Raw genomic sequence first — 19,777 nt, forward strand, 5'->3', positions numbered from 1 at the left:
AACCATTACTTCTAAAGAAAAAAAAAATATATATATATATATATTGGATCTTGTAAAAATGTAAAACATTTGAGACCCAGTGTATGGCATGTGGCTAGACGTACATGCCTTGCTAATGTAAGGTCATGGATTTTTCCCCCAGTGCAACATGTGCTAAGTGTCATGCTCACAGTTCTGCTGTCTAGCAAAGTGTATGGTTTCTTATATATAGCTAGATGTATGTGAGCACTGAATCTAAAAAGTTTGAGAACTCCTGACTGACACTCCAATTCAAGATGTATGAACACTGTTTCCAGGAGTTTGAGTCTGGAAAGCAAGTATACAAGCACCACATTAAAATCTAGCAAGTGTTACGAGAATATGTGTGAGCCCCACAGCTAATGAGTGTGACAACACTGGTACAGTGTGTAAGGTTTTGTGACCCACAGTTTTGCAACTAAGGTTTTGTGACCCACAGTCATTGCCACAACAGCAAAAGAAAGGGAAAATGAGAAGAAATCATGAAGTATTTTTGGTTTTGTACATTATGAAGATAAGAAGAAAACATAGATAATGGGAAAGAACTTGCATTCCCTCTATCCCATAAGAGTATAAAATCTAGGGGGCCAGAGAGATAGCAGAGAGGTAGGTCATTTGCCTTGCACGCAGCCAATCCAGGATGAATCCAATCCTGTGGTTCGAATCCTGGCATCCCATATGGTCCCCCTGAGCCTGCCAGGAACAATTTCTGAGTGCAGAGCCAGGGTGTGACAAAAAAAGAGTATAAAATCTAGAATATCTAACGAGCTTATAAATTTTGTTATAGATTTGGACCATACCCAGCTGTGCGCAGGGCTTACTCCTAGCTCTACATGAAGGGATCACTCCTGGTGGAACTAGGGCACAAAATGGGGTGCCAGGATAGAACCAGGGTCAGCCACATGCAAGACAACTACTCTACTCACTGTACAAGTCACTCTGGCCTCTGATAACATGAAATAAATCACTCTGGTTTCCAACAATTTATATATATATTAGGACAATTCTGTTCAGTGATAGAGAACATGTTTCACATGTAAGTGGTCTTCGGTTTGATTCTCTTTCTGGCCATGATACCTTTTGAAATAAATACACAAAAAACTTACAAAAAAAGGAGTACACATTTCTCTAAAGCAGGTCTTTTTTTTGGGGGGGTTGGGTTTTGGGCCACACCCAGTAATACTCAGGGGTTACTCCTGGCTATGTGCTCAGAAATAGCTCCTGGCTTGGGGAACTATATGGAATGCTGGAAGAACTGAACTACAGTCCATCCGAGGCTAGCACATGCAAGGCAGACGCCCGAATGTTTGCACCATTGCTCCAGCCCGTTTAAAGTATTTTTGTACTATTTTTTGCCATACCTGGTAGTGCTCAGAAAATATTTCTGGTCCTGTGCTCAAGAGGCCTTATGTTGTGTTCCCAAGTCAAATCAAGATTGGTACAACATAGCCACATGACAGGCAAGTGCCTTACCTCCTGTATCTCGCCAATCTTTTCAAAGTATTTGTACCATATTTTCCAGTGTATAAAGACGACTGGGCGTATAAGACGACCCCCCAATTTTGCAGTTAAAACATAGGTTTAGGCCTATATTCGCTGTATCAGACAGAACGTTCCTGTGCTGCAACTGTATGTACCACAGTGAGCCAATCCCAACAAGCAAAGGTTCAAAGGTTCTACTGTAATAGACTTCCTCTCTGACTCTGGCCAATCTGAGCAGGCTTTTGACAGTGTAGATTCGGGTCCAGAACATTGTCTAATTTGCATGCATCAAAAGCCTGCTTGGATTGGCTGAGTTAGAGAGGCGGTCCGAGCAGCCTGGCAGTAATTGGTGCAGAATAGTGTCTAATTTGCATGCATCAAAAGCCTGCTTGGATTGGCTGAGTTAGAGAGGCGGTCCGAGCAGCCTTGCAATGATTGGTGCATGATCGAGTTGGAAAATTCGTTTCGTGGCAATATCCAGACAATTTTCGTTTAACGGCAATTTGACACGTTTTTTGGGATAAACTCGGCGTATAAGATGATCCCCGATTTTCGGTGGACTTTTTTTCGTTTCAAAAGTCGTCTTATGGGCCCAGAGAGATAGCACAGCGGCGTTTGCCTTGCCAGCAGCCGATCCAGGACCTAAGGTGGTTGGTTTGAATCCCGGTGTCCCATATGGTCCCCCGTGCCTGCCAGGAGCTATTTCTGAGCACATAGCCAGGAGTAACCCCTGAGCACGGCCGGGTGTGGCCCAAAAACCAAAAAAAAAAGTAGTCTTATACACCGGAAAATATGGTACATGTGGCCAGAGAGATAGTACAGGGTTAACATATTTGCCATATATGCAACCGACCCAAGTTTAATCCCAGCACTGTATGTGTTCTTAGTATTATCACAAGTGATATCTGAACACTGATAGGTATAGCCTAACAGCTCCCCACTTTCATTACATGAAACAATTATTTTCATGTTATTGCAGATATAGAGGTAAATATAATAGGTAAACATATCACTCGACGATAATTATAAAAAATTATTAAAAGACTTTTTTTGGCTTATTGACCACATCCAGTTGTGCTCAAAGCTTACTTTTAGCCCTGTGCTCCAAAATCACTCCTGCTGAGCATAAGGGACCATATAGGGTTCTGCGGATCAAACCCATGTCTGCCACATGCAAGACAGATGTCCTACCCTCTATACTGTCTCCAGACCCTGAAACCATTTTAAAGATTTTTGAAAGCCCTCACATTCAGTTGCATAACCTCTTGTAACCCATATATTACAAAGTTAGGTTCTAAAGACATACAAATTTTCAACTTGCACAAAAAAGATGTACAGAACCATTGATCATTAAAATTCTAATAAATTCCACAATGAAACACTACTTCTCAATACTAAGATAATTATAAATGAAGAAAGAAAGAAAGAATAAAAGAAAGAAAGAAAGAAAGAAAGAAAGAAAGAAAGAAAGAAAGAAAGAAAGAAAGAAAGAAAGAAAGAAAGAAAGAAAGAGGTAACAAAAAGAAAAGAAAGAAAAAGATGTTTTCTATTCCTGCTTTTCACAGTGCCTGTTTTGGTTTTCCTGCGGGCCTTGAAACCAAGGTGCATAAAATTAAGGAAATTGAGAACTTTCTGCTCACAACCTAGCAGAAGGAGGCCAAGTGCATCAAGACCACGCAAATCATGGACAATGTGAAGTTCAAAGAGCAGAACAGCAGGTAACTGTACACATTGGTTATTACAGAAGAACTTGATCAGCCAAAGCAGTTGCTGCCCCCAGATCTAGCTAGAAAGGAGCTGAAATGAAACACTGCTTTAGTCTTATTGAAGATGTGAAGAAAAGAAAGAAAAAGAAAGGAAGGAAGGAAGGGAGGGAGGGAGGAAGTAAGGAAGAAAGGAAAAAAGGAAGAAGAAAAGAATGAAGGAAAAGATAGAAAGGGAGAGAAAATGGGAAAAAGAATGAAAAAAGAAAGAAAAAAGAGAAAGGGAGAAAGAAAGAAAGAAAGAAAGAAAGAAAGAAAGAAAGAAAGAAAGAAAGAAAGAAAGAAAGAAAGAAAGAAAAGGGAGAAAGAAAGAAAAAGAAAGAAATGAAAGAGAAAGAAGAGAGAAGGAAAGAAAGAAGAAAGAGAGAAAAGAAAGAAAAGGAAGAAAGAGAAAGGAATAAAGAGAGAAAGAAAGAGAGAAAGAAAGAAAGAAAGAGAGAGAGAGAGAAAGAAAGAAAGAAAGAAAGAAAGAAAGAGAGAGAGAGAAAGAGAGAGAGAAAGAAAGAGAAAGAAAGAAAGAGAAAGAAAGAAAGAGAAAGAAAGAAAGAAAGAAAGAAAGAGAAAGAAAGAGAGAAAGAAAGAAAGAAAGAAAGAAAGAAAGAAAGAAAGAAAGAAAGAAAGAAAGAAAGAAAGAAAGAAAGAAAGAAAGAAAGAAAGAAAGAAAGAAAGAAAGAAAGAAAGAAAGAAAGAAAGAAAGAAAGAAATTTAATGCTGGTGGGAATGTGAAAATGGTTCAGCTGGTGGAGAAACATTTCAATGATTCCTCAACAAGTTAAATGTAGAATTAACATATGATCGAGCAATTCCAATCCCAGTTGTAGATCCAAGAAAAATAAAAGCATATGTCCATCCAGACACTTGTGTGTGAATGTTTATAGCAGCATCACTCATAACAACCCAAAGAGGAAAACAGCCCAAATGCCCATCAATATACAAATGGATAAACAAAGTGTGGGGAAACCATGTACCGGTAATAAAATATTTCCAGTCACAAAAGAAATGAATTTTTTTAGACTTGTTGCAACATGGATGAACCTGGAGGGCAGTGTACTTGCTAGCTGAAATAAGCCAGACACAAAGATCACAGGTATGATTCTATATGAAAGACACAGAAAAGGCAAGTCCATAGAAACAGAAAACAGATTAGTGGTTCCAGGGACTGCCGGAGGGGAAAAGAAGGGGATAATTATTTAATGGGCCCATAATGTTCTGTGATGCTTGCAATGTTCTGAAACTAGTGAGGGATGGCAGTTACACAGCAGTTTGAATATACTAAATGGCATTTGTACCTTTTGTTTTGTTTCTCCTGAGGGCACTCAGGGAAATCATATGGTGTTCTGGGGATCTAAACTGGGTTTGGCTGTGTGCAAGGCAAGCTCTCTGCCCTCTGTACTAATTTTCTTTTCTTTTTTTGCTTTTTGGTTTTTGGGTCACACCTAGCAGCGCTCAGGGGTTACTCCTGGCTCTGTGCTCAGAAATCACCGCTCCTGGGGGGCCAGGAAGGTGGCGCTAGAGGTAAGGTGTCTACCTTGCAAGCGCTAGCATAGGACAGACAGAGGTTCGATCCCCCAGCGTCCCATATGGTCCCCCCAAGCAGGGGCGATCTCTGAGCGCATAACCAGGAGTAACCCCTGAGCGTCAAACGGGTGTGGCCCAAAAACCAAAAAAAAAAAAAAAAAGAAAAGAAAAGAAAAGAAAGAAAGAAAGAAATCGCTCCTGGCAGGCTCAGGAGACCAAAATGGTTGTCGGGATTTGAACCACCATCCTTCTGCATGCAAGGCAAACATCTTACCTCCATGCTATCTCTCCGGTCCCTAATATTCAGCCCATAATTATACACTTTGAAATGATTAGCTGTAGAAAATATTGAACCTCAAAAACATGGAAAAACTGTGAGATCCTGAGTTCAATCCCCAACACTACGAAGGAGTGGGAAGAAGAAAGGGAGGGAGAAAGGGATAGAGTATGTACTTCACATGCAGAAGATTCAGTGATTGATCCCCAGAACTGCCTGGTCAATGCTGAGGGCAACACGTAAGCGCCAAGTTAGGAGACAGAAGAGGAGGAGGAGGAGGAAAAGGAGAAGCCTAAGAAGGAGATGAGGAGAATAAGGAAAATAAGAATGAGAAGAGGATAAGGAGAAAGAGTGAGGAGGAGGAGGGAGAGGAAGAAGAAGGGAGGATGAGGAGAGGAGGAAAAAGAAATGGAGAAAGAGAAAGCAGTGGAGAAGTCACATGCTACAATATGGACAAACTTTGAAAACATTATGTTGAGTCAAAGATTCAGGTAAACAGAACTGACACTATCTGATATCTCCAGTGGGCAAATTTACAAAGGAGTAGAATGATGGTGGTAGGGGGTAGGAAGAGGTGAAGCTGGGGAGAGAAGTTGTGGAGTTGTGCAATAGACATAGTTTCTTTCAGTTTTGCTAGATAAGATTCTAGAAATATATTACCTAACAATGTAAATCCAGTTAACATTAAGAGCAGCATACTTAAAATAATTTAATAAATGATATATGTGTTTTTTAAACTGGGGTTATATCCATTTTATTCAGCATTCACTCCTAGGTCAGTGCTCAGAGGTTGCTCCCAATGATGCTCAAGGGATCATGTAGTGCTAGAATTTAAACCCAAGTCTCTCGCATGCAAACCCTATGCTCCAGCTCACTATGCTACATCTCTGGCCTGTTTTTGGATCCTTCCTATACATTTGTGGTATTTGGGGGAGTAAACCCATTTAGACCACATGCAAAGAGCTCCCAGACTATAATCTGGAGCAAAAAAGGTCAGGAGTGGAAAAAGTTTAAGAAGAGCATCCCATATGGTCCCCTAAGTCTTCCCCCACCCCCGGAGCAATTTCTGAGCGTAGAGCCAGGAGGAACCCCTGAGTGCTGCCAGGTGTGACCCAAAAAAACAAAAAACAAAACAAAAAGCCTTGCCTGCGTGCAGCTAATCTTGATTTGATCCACAGCACTGCATACAGTTCTCTCAGGAGTTATTCCTGAGCACAGAGCCAAGAAAGAGTAAGTCCTAAGCACTACCATATGTAGCTTAAAAATCAAACAAAAATGTTAATTGTATATCATATAAATTTTAGATTAATAAAAAACATTACAGTGATCACAGAGAGAGTGTACAGGGGTTAAGGCACTTATCTTGTATGCTGCAAACCTGAATCAAAAACCTAGCATCACATATGGATTCCTGAACATATCTAGGGAGGTCACTCTTGAACAGACTGGCCCCTAACCAATGGAGCAGGTGCTTGCATGCATAGGGTCCTGGGATCAATCACCAAAACTCAAGGTCTTTCTGAGTACTGCTGAGCCTTAGTGACACCCCAGCATTAGTGGGGAAGTCTCTTCCCCAAGAAAGAATATAAAAGAAAAGAACAATCCAGGAAACAGGCCAGAGATATAGTGGATAAAGTGCTTGTCTTACATAAAACCAACCCAGTTTCCATCTCTAGATCTTTATATGGCCCCCTGAAACCCACCAGTAGTAATTCCTAAGCAGAGAACTAGAAGTAAGGCCTGAGCACCACTGAGTGTGGCACAGAAACAAAACACCAAAAAATGTATATTATTTTGCTGGGATGTAACTCAGTAGTAGAGAACATTGCCTGTCATATTCCAGGCTCTGGATTTCCTCCCCAGGACTGCAAAGGTAGTTAGTGGGGACAGGGAGAAAGTTCAACAGAATAAGGTACATACTATGCAGTGGAAATCCTCATTTGAATTCCAGTATTTATCTGGGGGTAGTCCCTGACCAAAAGTATGACCCTACCTCTGTCAAACCAAACAATTATAAAAAAATACTACAGAGGAGGCACAGTACAGCAGATACAACATTTGTCTTGCCATAGCCAATATGAGTTTGATCCCCAGCACCCTATATGGTGCCCTGAGCCCAACAGTAGTAACCCTTGAGCATCACTGGCTATGGACCACCTTCCTACAGAAACTTCTTGAGAGATCACTAAGAAAAATAACACAAGGGCCCGGAGAGATAGCACAGTGGCGTTTGCCTTGCAAGCAGCCGATCCAGGACCAAAGGTGGTTGGTTCGAATCCCGGTGTCCCATATGGTCCCCCGTGCCTGCCAGAAGCTATTTCTGAGCAGACAGCCAGGAGTAACCCCTGAGCACCACCGGGTGTGGCCCAAAAATCAAAATAAATAAATAAATAAATAAATAAATAAATAAATAAATAAATAAATAACACAAGATAGGGAATTGATGCCTAAGTAGCACTTACCACCGAAATGTCAGACACTTTATTGGCCTCCCAGGTAACAACAGATCTTGTAACATTCAGAATTATATATTAGACATGTGTACCACCAAAATTGCCACCCTGAACAAATTTAGAGCATGCCAATGACATCTTAGATTCTGTGCATTTTACCTCTCAGGAGACAGGCAAGGACAGTCTGTTAAGCCATATGCAAGTGGCTCTGTGCTAGATAAATTCATTCTTTTTGCTCCTCAGGGGCATATTTTTGTTTTGGTATTTTTCTGGCCCACATCTGGTGGCACTCAGGGGTTACCGTATTTTTTGCTCTATACGATGCACTGTAGGGAGCCAGATTGTCCCTCACAGTCTTGGCATAAGTATAGCCATCTTGTAGCAAACTGCCATTTTCTAACAGGCCTGTCCTTTAGTTGAATTGTGTATGTGCCAACTGGCTCTGAGTTGACACAGATCCAAAGAACCATAAGGTCACACTCTTCTGGCTCAGGAAACTCAGACCTATAGATAGAGCATTTGGTGTGATAATAGGATGTTCCTCAGGAAACTTGTATTAAATTAACAGGCACATGCCAAACCTTTTGAACTGCATGATGACAAATGCTTGCTTGACAAATGTTTGCATTGTCCCCTCCTCCCTTTGTGTAAAAACTATATGTCATGGCATTTCAAAAATAAATCGACGCCATAATGAGAATCCTTGGTGGTCCCCTTTTTCCCACCCATTTCCTTTTCAGGTGCAGACCCTATCCACAACTACGAATAAACTGAAGCTGCTGGCCGGCACAATGCACCTGATCATAAGATGTACATAGTTTTTAGATGTTCTTCCCCTGCACTCACTCAGGCATCATTTACTCTATAAGACTCACTTTTTTTTTGAGGGGAGTGCGTTTTATGGTGTTAAATATGGTACTTCTAGCTCTGCACTCAGGAGCCACTCCTGGAAGGCTCAGGGGACCATATGGGGTGCTGTGGATGGAACTCCTGTCACCTATGTGCAAGGCAAGTGTCCTACGTGCTGGGCTATCATTCTGGCTCTCTCCTCAGAGCTAGGTTTTTGATTCAGGTTTGCAGCATACAAGATAAGTGCCTTAACCTCTGTACACTCTCTCTGTAATCACTGTAATGTTTTTTTATTAATCTAAAATTTATATGATATACAATTAACATTTTTGTTAATTTTGTTAAAAATTTGTAATTTTGTTAAAAAATGGGGGGGGAGTAGCTGGAGCAATAGTTCAGCAGGTAGGGCATTTGCCTTGCATGCGGCAGACCTGGATTTGATTCTCTGGCCTCCCAGATGGTCCCCATTCCCCAAGAGTGATTCCTGAGCTCTGAGCCAGGAGTAATCCCTGAGCACCACTGTTTGTGTCTCAAAACCCAAAAATAAATAAATCTAAAACAATTTTTTATTTTATTTTTGTTTTTTGGGGGGGTCACACCCGGCAGTGCTCAGGGGTTACTCCTGGTTCTACGCTCAGAGATCGCTCCTGGCAGGCTCAGGGGACCATATGGAATGTCGGGGTTTGAACCACCGTCCTTCTGTATGCAAGGCAAATGCACTACCTCCATGCTATTTCTCCCGCCCCTAAAATTTTTATTTTTAATAACCAAAAGGGGAAATCATTCAATGGGCTGGAATGCATGCAGGAGCCCCTGGTTCCATAACAATGTGCTAGTAGGGGAAACATCTGAGCCTCCCAAGCCACTGCATGCTATGCCACAGTAAATAAATAAAAATTGAAACCATGTTTTAAGATGCCCAAACTGATTCTGAATCTAACGGAGAATAATTACAAATAAAATGCAAACACTAAGAGCCTTTAAATTCTAAAAGTCAGGAGCTGATTTATCTTGAATGAAATCACTATGATGCCTGAAACAGTTAAATGAAGAAGGAGCTGAAGATTTTAAAAGTGTTTGTGTGGGGCCAGAGTTGTAACAAGCAGTAGGGCATTTGCCTTGCATGCAGTTGACCTGGGATGGACCAGGGTTCCATTCCCAACATCCCATATGGTCCCCTGAGCCTTGTAGGAGAGATTTCTGAGTGCAGAGCCAGGAGTAACCCCTGAGCACCATCGAGTGTGGCCCAAACCCCAAATCAAACAAACAAAAAAACAGTGTTTCTGTTTCTCACTTTTCTCTTTCCAATTTTAGTATATGTGCTGCCAAGCAAGCACACTCACTTTTCTCTTAATAGGCATGGGTTTTTGCATCAAAATAGAACAGAAGGTTAAGGAGATAGCTTTCAGAGTTGACACTCATGCTTTATATATAAGAGGCCCAGGTTTGATCTCACATTGTTCCGGGAGCACCAGCAGGAGTGATCCCCAACCACTTAGCCAGGAGTAGCCCCTGAATAATGCCAGGTGGGGTACCCCCTCTAAAATCAACAATACAAATCAAGTACTAGAGAGATAGGGTTGAAGTTGCTTGCCTTGCACGCAATTTAATGCTTGGGAACAGCATATAGTTTGTCAAGCACTGACTGTAGTCTCTGAGCCCAGAACCAGGAGTACCTGAGCACCACCAGGCACGGTCCTTAATAAAATAAAAAACACGGGGCCTGAGAAATAGCACAGCGGTATGGTGTTCACCTTGCATGCGGCCAACCCAGGACAGATGGTAGTTCTATTCACAACATCCCATATGGTCCCCCTAGCCTGCCAGGAGCGATTTCTGAGCACAGAGCCAGGAGTAACTCTTGTGTACCACCAAGTGTGACCCAAAAGCAAAAAATAAATAAATAAAATTAAAACATCAATAGTCAAATGTAACTGGTGACTATTCTCTATAGAGAGCATTATTTATAAACTGAAGGCTTCCAGTTGCTTGTCAAACTCAGATCTCTCTCCCTGGACTGCAAGACTTGCACATCCCAGAATCTACTATAGTTTTCTGCCTGGTATTAGCATAGGCATCTCAAAGTTCATACATCCAAATAAAAGTTCATACATCTTATCTGAAGCCGGAGCGGTGGTGTAAGCGGTAGGGCATTTGACTTGCATGTACTAACCTAGGATGAACCTTGGTTCGATCTTCCAGCGTCCCTTATGGTTCCCCCAAGCCAGGAGTGATTTCTGAGCACATAGCCAGGATTAACCCCTGAGTGTCGCTGGGTGTGGCCCAAAAACAAACATCGTAAAAAGCTTATCTTCTCTCCAATTATTTGCAAAGGTTTAGATGGATCACTAATCCATCTAAGTTCCAATCTTCCACTTATTTTGGCTTCAAACCCTGGCTCTAATTTCAAAACAGAGAACCATTTCTCCTACTCCCAACACCTGACTGGTGTGTTGACAGCAGCCTCTCTTTTTTTGGGGGGGGGGGGGTTGGGGCCACACCCGGCAGTGCTCAGGGGTTACTCCTGGCTGCTCAGAAATAGCTCCTGGCAGGCATGGGGGACCATGTGGGACACCGGGATTCGAACCAGCCACCTTTGGTCCTGGATCGGCTGCTTGCAAGGCAAACGCCACTGTGCTATCTTCCGGGCCCCAGCCTCTCTTACTTCAGTCATAATGCCCTAACCTTGGGCCCTGAAATTTGTTCCCCACACAGGACACAGTGTGACCGTGATACAGGGAAAGTCAGATAGCAACAAGTTGCTTAAAAACTTGTCTTGCATAAGATGACCCAAGTTCAATCTCTGCCACCTAAAGGGCCCCTCAAGCCCCATCAGGAATAATCCTTGAACACATAGTCAGGAGTAAACACTGAGCACCTCCAGGTGTGATCCAAAAGCAAACAACCAATTAGACAAGGAAAAAAAAACAACCTAGGGCCAAGGATATAGCCCAAAGGGCTGGAGCTTGAGTTTCTCAGGGGAGAGCCATAGTTCATTCCCCAGTACCGTATTTCTCCTGGAATTCCCGCCCCTATTCTCAACAACACTGGTTGGGAACCAAATTAAAACATAAGAGAGACAGTACAGTGGTAAGACGTTTGCCTTACATGCAGCTGACCCAAGGAGGGAGCCAGTTTGATTCCCAGCATACCATATGGTCCCCCGTCTGTGAGGGGCAATTTCTGAGTGCAGAGCCAGGAGTAACTTCTTTGCACAGCTGGATGTGGCCCCAAAAGCAGTCAGTCAATTAATAAATAAATAAAATAATAAATAAAAACGTAAGACTCAGGCCAGAGAGATAGTGCAGTGAATAAGGCTCTTGCCTTCCATGTGAAAGGTATGAGTTCAATCCCCAGCACTCTATAGGGTTCCCCAAGCAACACCAGCTCTGAGTGCAGAGTCAGGAGTAACCCCTGAGCCTTGCCTGATATGGCCCCCAAACCAAAATGAATTAATTAATAAAACAAATGTCTCCACTGGCCCTTCATTTCAGCCCAGCAAAAGCCAAAGTTCTAACATGCTTCATGCACTTTGCTTCCCTCTGTCCTCCTCTCACCCTCCTTCATTCTGCCTCTCCTCCGTGCTCAGACTCATGGCTGACTCACACCTGGCCAACTGACTTTCCCTCTAGTTCTTAAAAAACACCAAGCATGCATGCACCTCAGGGCATTGCCCTTGCCTTGGCCCTTACATCGGTCCAACTAGCTCTCTCTCTACTTCCGGCCTTCATTCAAATGCCCCTTTCTCAGAAATGCACTCTCTAAACCAGGGGTCTCAAACTCGCGGCCCGCGGGCCGTTTGTGGCCCTCCGTACAACATTTTGTGGCCCTGCCCTAGAGGAATCTTTTTTTGTTTTGTTTTGTTTTGTTTTAGTTGTTTGGGTCACACACCCCAATGTTCAAGGCTTACTACTGACTTTGCACTCAAGGATCACCCCGACTTTGCCTCCTGCGGCCCCCAGGTAAATCATAGTAAACTATGTTTCGGAATAGTGAATTACCTCCTCCCCCAGTTTGCTTTGTCTCCCCCTCTCTGCCCCATTTGGATGCTCCTGCTCTTCAAGCACTTAATATCTGAGTAGAGGTGTTTGGGGCCACACCCAGAGGTGTTCAGGGTCTATTCCCAGCTCTGTGCTCTGGGAACAGATGTTGCTAGATATTGAATTTATCCTCTTTGGTGAAAAGCAAGAGCCCAGCCCCCTTGACCTATTTTTCCAGACCTTGTTTGTTGTTTTACTTTTTAGTTTATTGTGTGTTTGTGTTTTTTTTTGACACACTAGATTATTCCAGAGATTTCTCCTGGCTCTATATTCAAGGATCATGCCTGTTAGTACTTGGGGATCCATATGGGATGCCAGGGGTCAAACCTGAGTCAGCTGTGTGCAAGACAAGTGCCCTACCATGCTATGCTATCACTCTAGTTCCTGTTTTACTTTTATATGTTGGAGGAGAGGGTATGGCATCACAAGTAGCTGTGCTCCGCTGAAAAGCTCTTCCTGAATTTTTGCTTGGGGATCATTTTAGATTCTACTGTAGTGCTTGGGAGGCCATGCGATGCCAGAATTGCTATATACAAGGCAAACACCTGAAACCCTATGCTATTATATCTCTAATTCTGATTTTGGGTCACACCTGGGAGTGCATGGAAGCTATTTACAGGAATAAGTCTGCATGCTCTGTGCTAACTCATGGCTGTGTCAGGTGACCATGTGGTGCCTGAGACTGAGTTGGGGTTAGTCACATGCTAGGCAAGCACTTTTAGTGCTATACCATCTCTGGCCTTCCTCAAACATTTATAATCTGTGTATTTATTTTTTATTAATTTTTTATTTTTAATTATGAGAACAAAAATGCAAAGAAAGAGGACAAGGTAAAGTTACAGTGGAAGGACAATCACCCACAAACAGAATTCTCAGTAGTTCCATTGCTGATATCTTAACTTTGAACTTTGAGCCAAAGAACATTAAGAAAAATAAAACAGAACCCATGTACAATTACTTTGTCCCTCAAGTCCCCAGATCGTAGTACATAATATTTCTTAGCAGCACACAAAGCAATCTAAAGCCATAAAACTTATGTAACTCCTTAAACATTGAAGGCAAATTACTTTTTACATTTCCATGCACATTCATATTAGTTTAAGTTAACTTCAAAAGTTTAAGTGGGTTGCTTTTCTTAAGGATTAGAGTCAAAGGAGCACAGTGAAAATGGTGTTAGAGTGGCAATTATTGTTTGCATAGTCCCACCAAAATATGAGGGACATGGAAAGGAAAAGCATTGGCCTAAATACAAGGAGACCCTACCCCTGAAGTTTCCTGGCATAAGACCAACTCTAGGCTCCAGGCAAACTAGTTTATCCAATCCAGGTCATTGTCTGTAGTGCCAATACACTTTTATTTTTCACATAGTCTCTGTTGTTGGTATCATGTTTCTGTATTAAAGGTCCTGAAATCTGCATATCCTACATTGCAGTCAGGATGGTGCAGAGCATCCTCTCATTTCACCTCACAATTAAAGGGCAATGCAGAGAACCCTGTCCTGTAAGTGTCGTTGTTGTTGTCAAGTCTTCTTAGTGTTAAGGGAAGTCTCTTTTGAGCAGGTCGATGTCAGAGCAGTGGTAGGGTCTTCCCTGGTAGAGGATTGCTTCTAGTAAGCTGTGTATTTCATTGTGTGTTTTTCACTACTCAGTAGAATATTAGCTCTGTGGGATCAGTGATTTTTTTTTTGGTTTTTGGGCCACACCTGGTGACGCTCAGGGGGTTACTCCTGACTATGTGATCAGAAATCTCTCCTGGCTTGGGGGACCATATGGGACACTGGAGGATCGAACCTTAGTCCGTCCTAGGCCTTATCTCTTGTACCACTGCTCTGGCCGTAGGATCAGTGATTTTTGATCTGAGTTGTTCTTTGCTATAGCCACAGTACCTAGACCATGTGGTTGGCACATAGCAAACACTTAATTAATGGCTGGTAAATAACTAAATGTTATAAAATTCCTATTCATCACCAATTGATCATATTACAAAGAATGTGACAAGAAAACACAAAAGTACTGTTCTCACTTAGAAACACTGCTTTTTATGATAAAGCTTAAAGTACAAGGTGGCTGAGCTTAATGTATTTTGTTCTTTATTATTTTAGATGGTGCCTTACCCCAAAGACCTTTTACCTTAGTTTTCTGCTGTTCCACCTCTCTCTGCCTTTTTGCTTCTCCTCTGCCACCCCCTCTCCAGACTGTTTTATTCTTTATTTAAAACAGCCAACCCCATCTCAGGTGTGGTTGGGTCTGATCATTAAGAAGGGATTAACATCTCAAAAGACAGTTTAGGTAAAAGGGCCTTGGGGGAAGGGTTACATAGCCAGAGATAGAACCCAGGTTCTCTCTCCTTTTTTGGGGGGGGGGCACATCCGGTGATGCTCAGGGGTTACTCCTGGCTATGCAATCAGAAGTCGCTCCTGGCTTGGGGGACCATATGGGACGCCAGGGGATTGAACCGCGGTCCATTCTAGGCTAGCGCTGGCAAGGCAGACACCTTACCTCTAGCGCCACCACGCCAGCCCCTGAACCCAGGTTCTCACACGTGGAAGGCAAATGCTTTACTGCTAAGCCACTGCCCTTTCCTATGTTTGTGTGTGTGCTATATATGTAGCTAAAGGGCCTCTTATGCAATGCTCAAGAAACCCAAGAATCTTCAGTCGTCCAGGCTGGTGGTTCAGAATAAGGGCCTGAGGTAAAACAGGGATACCTGCTCCCTGACACCATTCCAGCAGTGCTGGAGACTTCCAGGTCTGCTACAAGTGATGCTCAGGTGATTATGTAGTACTAAAGTTTGAATCTGAGTCAGGCTCACTAACTGCTGTACTATTGTTCAGCCTCCCATATATATATATATATATACATCTATATCTATATCTATATCTATATCTACCTATCTATCTATCATCTATCTATCATCTATCTATATTTCTTGCTTTTAGTTTGAAGGGAAGGATTGGTTTTTGGACTGTCTGGGAAATGCCCAGAGATTACTCCTGTCTTTGCACTCAGGAATTACTCCTGGCAGTTCTTGGTGGACTGTATGGGCTGCCAGGGATAGAACCCAAGGTGGCTGTGTGCAAGGTAAGTACCCTACCCACTGTACTATCTCTCCAGTTCCCAGTCCTCTATATTTTGTCTGTAATAAAATTAAATAATTTTTAATAAGTTATCTAAGTTAAGACTTTTTTTGTTTTTGGGCCACACCCGGCGTTGCTCAGGGGTTACTCCTGGCTGTCTGCTCAGAAATAGCTCCTGGCAGGCATGGGGGACCATATGGGACACCGGGATTCGAACCAACCACCTTTGGTCCTGGATCGGCTGCTTGCAAGGCAAACGCCGCTGTGCTTTTGCCAAGCATGGGAATCAAACAGTCATTATTTCTTGTAGCAATTAATTGACTGCTACAAGTTTTATGTTATGTGGTTATCCATTGTAAATGATGCTATTGAAGTCAAATTTCAAGGTGTAAAAGTCACTGGTGAGGTTGGATCCTGGATGAGTAGAGAATCCACAAAGAAGCATCCACCAGCTATTTTCTGAGAGTAACTCAGTCCCTTGTAGGTGGGAAATGGCTGTTTATATTAGGGGAGAATAGGGTATGAGCTCTGTGTCAGCCAATGAGGTAGGATGTAAGAGGGGATTAAAACAGGATGTGTGCTCCTGCGTTTATGAAGACAGGGTAAGGGGTTAAGGAAATGAGGGTGTGTGCTCTGGATGTTAAAACAGGGTATGTACTTAAGGTGATTAGCTACATATCCCTCTTCTGATAAACAAAAACTGATATGTTTTGATAAGCACAGAAGTGCTAGGTATGTCACCCTAGATTGTCTAGATTGTCTTTGGCTTGAGATGGTAACCCCAGATCAGAGTTTACAGCAAAGTGTTAAAAGTGGCTGTTATTTTGGATAGGCACTGTAAAAGCTGGGATAAAAAACTTTTAATCTAGATTAGATTTAAAGGAGGTAGCCTTTCCCAGGAAACATCTAGTTATACATTTCAACTGCAGACTTTAGGCCAGTCTTTACTTTGCCTGACACCTCCAGAGGTTCCTCTTCTAGGTTCCAGGAAAAGTAAAACGTTCTCTATCCATCTTCTCTTCGGTGGGTGTTGTTAACAGGCATTTCCCTAGAGTCCTTTGGGCTCTCACAAACCTTAACTCATTGCCAGGGCAATGTGAAGCATGCCTCACTTTGTAAGTCATTGCTAAGGTTTCAAGTCATTGCCAGAATGGCACAAAAATTACCTATAGTGCCCTCATCGCCAGAGTGGTTTCATTTGATGAGATCCAAAATTTGGGGATATATGGTCAATCTCAGAGCAACATTAGCTTAAGTCAAGTGAGTATGACATGTTCAAGGTTAATGGCCCATCGGCAAAATAAAAATTTTGGAGTACATATCTCTAATAGTCAGGAACACCCTTCTTTCATAAGATTTCCTCATTTTACTGGGTCTATGCAAAAAGGAGAAAAGGATATTGCCAGAAGGTAATACTGGGGTGCCAAAGGTCTATGGCTAAGTTGTAATCCACTATCCCTGATTCATGGGTATAGTAACAACATTATTCTCAAAAAATCATATGAAGAAATGCAGATATTCTCATTTGGTCTGCTGAATTAAGTCCAAGGCAATAACATAGTACCCCAATACATACATACATACATATATAGTATGTATATATATGTATATATGTATATATATACCCACCTTTTGTCTGTTGAATCAAGTCTTTCTTCTTGTTTTGGGTCACACCTGGCAGCTCTCAGGACTTACTCCTGGCTCTGCACTCAGAAATCACTCCTGGCAGGCTTGGGGGATCATATGGGATACACTACATCATATGTAAACCAATCGGCTTTTTCATATCCTGTCTTAAGCATATCACAAAATCTTTGTTCACAAGGTGCGAAGCATCCTATAATGACTACTATAATAAGAGTTAAGAGCACTGAGCACTGTAATGTGAGTCCAGAGTATCCATCTTATTTCTCCATCGACACCTGCTTTAATTTATGCAGCTGTATCTGTTGCTATTGTATCCATTGAAGTATAAAAGAGGATATAAGATGCTGAAGATTTCACAGAAGAGGTGGGAATATCCAAAACTTGTGGTCATCGAAAGAACATTATTTCACTTCATTTTTACAGTAGGCCACTTAGTAACATTTGTCTATTTCATCATAATTATTCAAAACAGAAAATAAGTTGTATTTTTCAGATTTGTTCTTAGAATCAATAACATACAAGTCAAGGATTTCTAAGGGGAAGTCTACATAGGTCTGTAATTTTTGCTTCCACCTGCTCTCAAAGGAAAAGCATTTCAGATGTATTAAAAGCACAGGTGGTAATTTCCTAATTTTTATCTTTTGTTTGTTCTTGTTTTGGTCCACACCTGGCAGCTCTCAGGGTTTACTCCTGGCTCTGCACTCAGAAGTCACTTCTGGCAGGCTTGGGGGATCATATGGGATCCCGGAGATCAAACCCAGATCAGCTACAGTCAAGGCAAAAACCTTACACACTGTGCTATCCCTTTGACCTCAAATTTCTAGCTTTTTATAGAGAATCCCATTGTGCTCTACAGTCTGTCAGTGTTTCTTCTTTGGAAAATAACTTGAGGCAATCCTGTGATGTACATTTACTTATCGATGTTAATGCAAAGATAGATGCGTGAGAGACTCAAAAGAAACTTTTTGTGATGGACTTTAAATTTGAATTGCCTTGAAAAACTGTAACAGTAATTGACAGTCCAGGGGGCGGGGTGGTGGTATGTGATGCATGCTGGGTACAGGGGTAGAGGAAGGACAACACTGGTGGTGGAAGTGGCCTTATTCACTGTCACTATGTACCTTGAATATAACTGAAATACTTGTAATTCACATTGGTCACAATAAAAATATTTTTTAAAAAGTGTAATAATAATAGACTCACTGAGCTGCTTGTATCTCTTGCCAAGTAGGCTCCATAGCATTTAAGTCATCGAGATGTCCATTGTTTTCCTCTTTCTGTGTTTTCTGCTTATCAGCTTTATTCAGGTCTTCATGAAGACCATTCATCAGAAATAGAAGTGTTACAAAGCAATAGTCATTAAAACAGCATGATACTGAAATAAAGACAGACCCTCAGATCAGTGGAATAGACTTAAGTATTCAGAACATGTTCCCCAGACATGCAATCTTTGATAAAGGGGTAATAAATGCAAAATGGAGCAAGGAAAACCTCTTTAGCAAATGGAGTTGTGACAACTGGTCAGCCACTTACAAAAAAGTGAACTCAGACCTCCATCTAACATCATGAACAAAGATCAAATCCAAATGGATTAAAGACCTTGATATCAGACCTGAAACCATAAGGTATATAGAACAAAATGTAGGTAAAACATTCCATGACATTGAAACTAAAGGCATCTTCAAGGAGAAAGCAGCACTCTCCAAACAAGTGGAAGCAGAGATAAACAGTTGGGACTATATTAAGGTGAGAAGCTTCTGCACCTCAAAGGAAATAGTGCCTTGGATACAAAAGCCACCCACAGAATGGGAGTAACTATTCATCCAATACCCATCAGATAAGGGGTTGATATCAAAGATAAGGTACTGACAGAACTTAACAAGAAAAAAATATCCAACCCCACCAAAAAATGGGGAGAAGAAAGGAACAATTTCTCAAAGAAGAAATACAAATGACCAAAAGGCACATGCTAGGTTCATGCTAACAGCCCAATGATAAGACAAAGGCAATGCAAGTCACAAAGCGGGGTTTTATTTGCTTAGCTAGCTAAGGGTCCAAGACTTCCACCTGGGAACAGGCTTCCAGTCAAGGACCCCGAGTTACTTTTCCACTTGGGTTATATAGATTTACATCATCAATCTAGACCTTCCCAGTTACTTTCCTATTGGCTGCTGCTACGTTTCAAAAAATACACCTTACATTCCATTGGGTCCCACTTAATGATACAATTCATACAACATGCTTCCATAGTAACAGATACTGATCTAAGTATCCCCTTTTCCTATTTTCCATGCTTGCACACACATGGAACATCCCAGCCATCTGATCTCCACCGATGAGTCTCCCTTTGTCTCCACCTCTATCTGAAGGCCATATTCCCACAAGTTAAGCTAACAGAGGGAGTAAATGGAAGCTAAAAAGCAGTTTGAAGCAGTTTTAGCAAAAGCAGAAACTTTCATGAGGAAAATGGAAACCTCAGGGCCCTACAGTAGTACTTGGGAGATGATGTAGTGCAAGGATTGAAAAGAGACAGGTGGGGACTGTGCATGGCAGGTGTGCTGCACCCAGTGCTTTTTTTTTGGGGGGGGGTCACACCCAACAGCACTCAGGGGTTACTCCTGCTCTACGCTCAGAAATCGCTCCTGGCAGGCTCG

The 19,777-nt window shown here is 42.0% G+C and overlaps 1 pseudogene; it reads left to right on the forward strand.

Moving 5' to 3' along the window:
- The first annotated feature begins 3,039 nt into the window (after positions 1-3,039).
- LOC125999025 (60S ribosomal protein L38-like) lies at positions 3,040-3,306 on the forward strand (annotated as a pseudogene).
- Positions 3,307-19,777: the final 16,471 nt, after the last annotated feature.

This window comes from Suncus etruscus, chromosome X, assembly GCF_024139225.1.
Source record: "Suncus etruscus isolate mSunEtr1 chromosome X, mSunEtr1.pri.cur, whole genome shotgun sequence".
In the NCBI taxonomy this organism is placed as follows: domain Eukaryota; kingdom Metazoa; phylum Chordata; class Mammalia; order Eulipotyphla; family Soricidae; genus Suncus; species Suncus etruscus.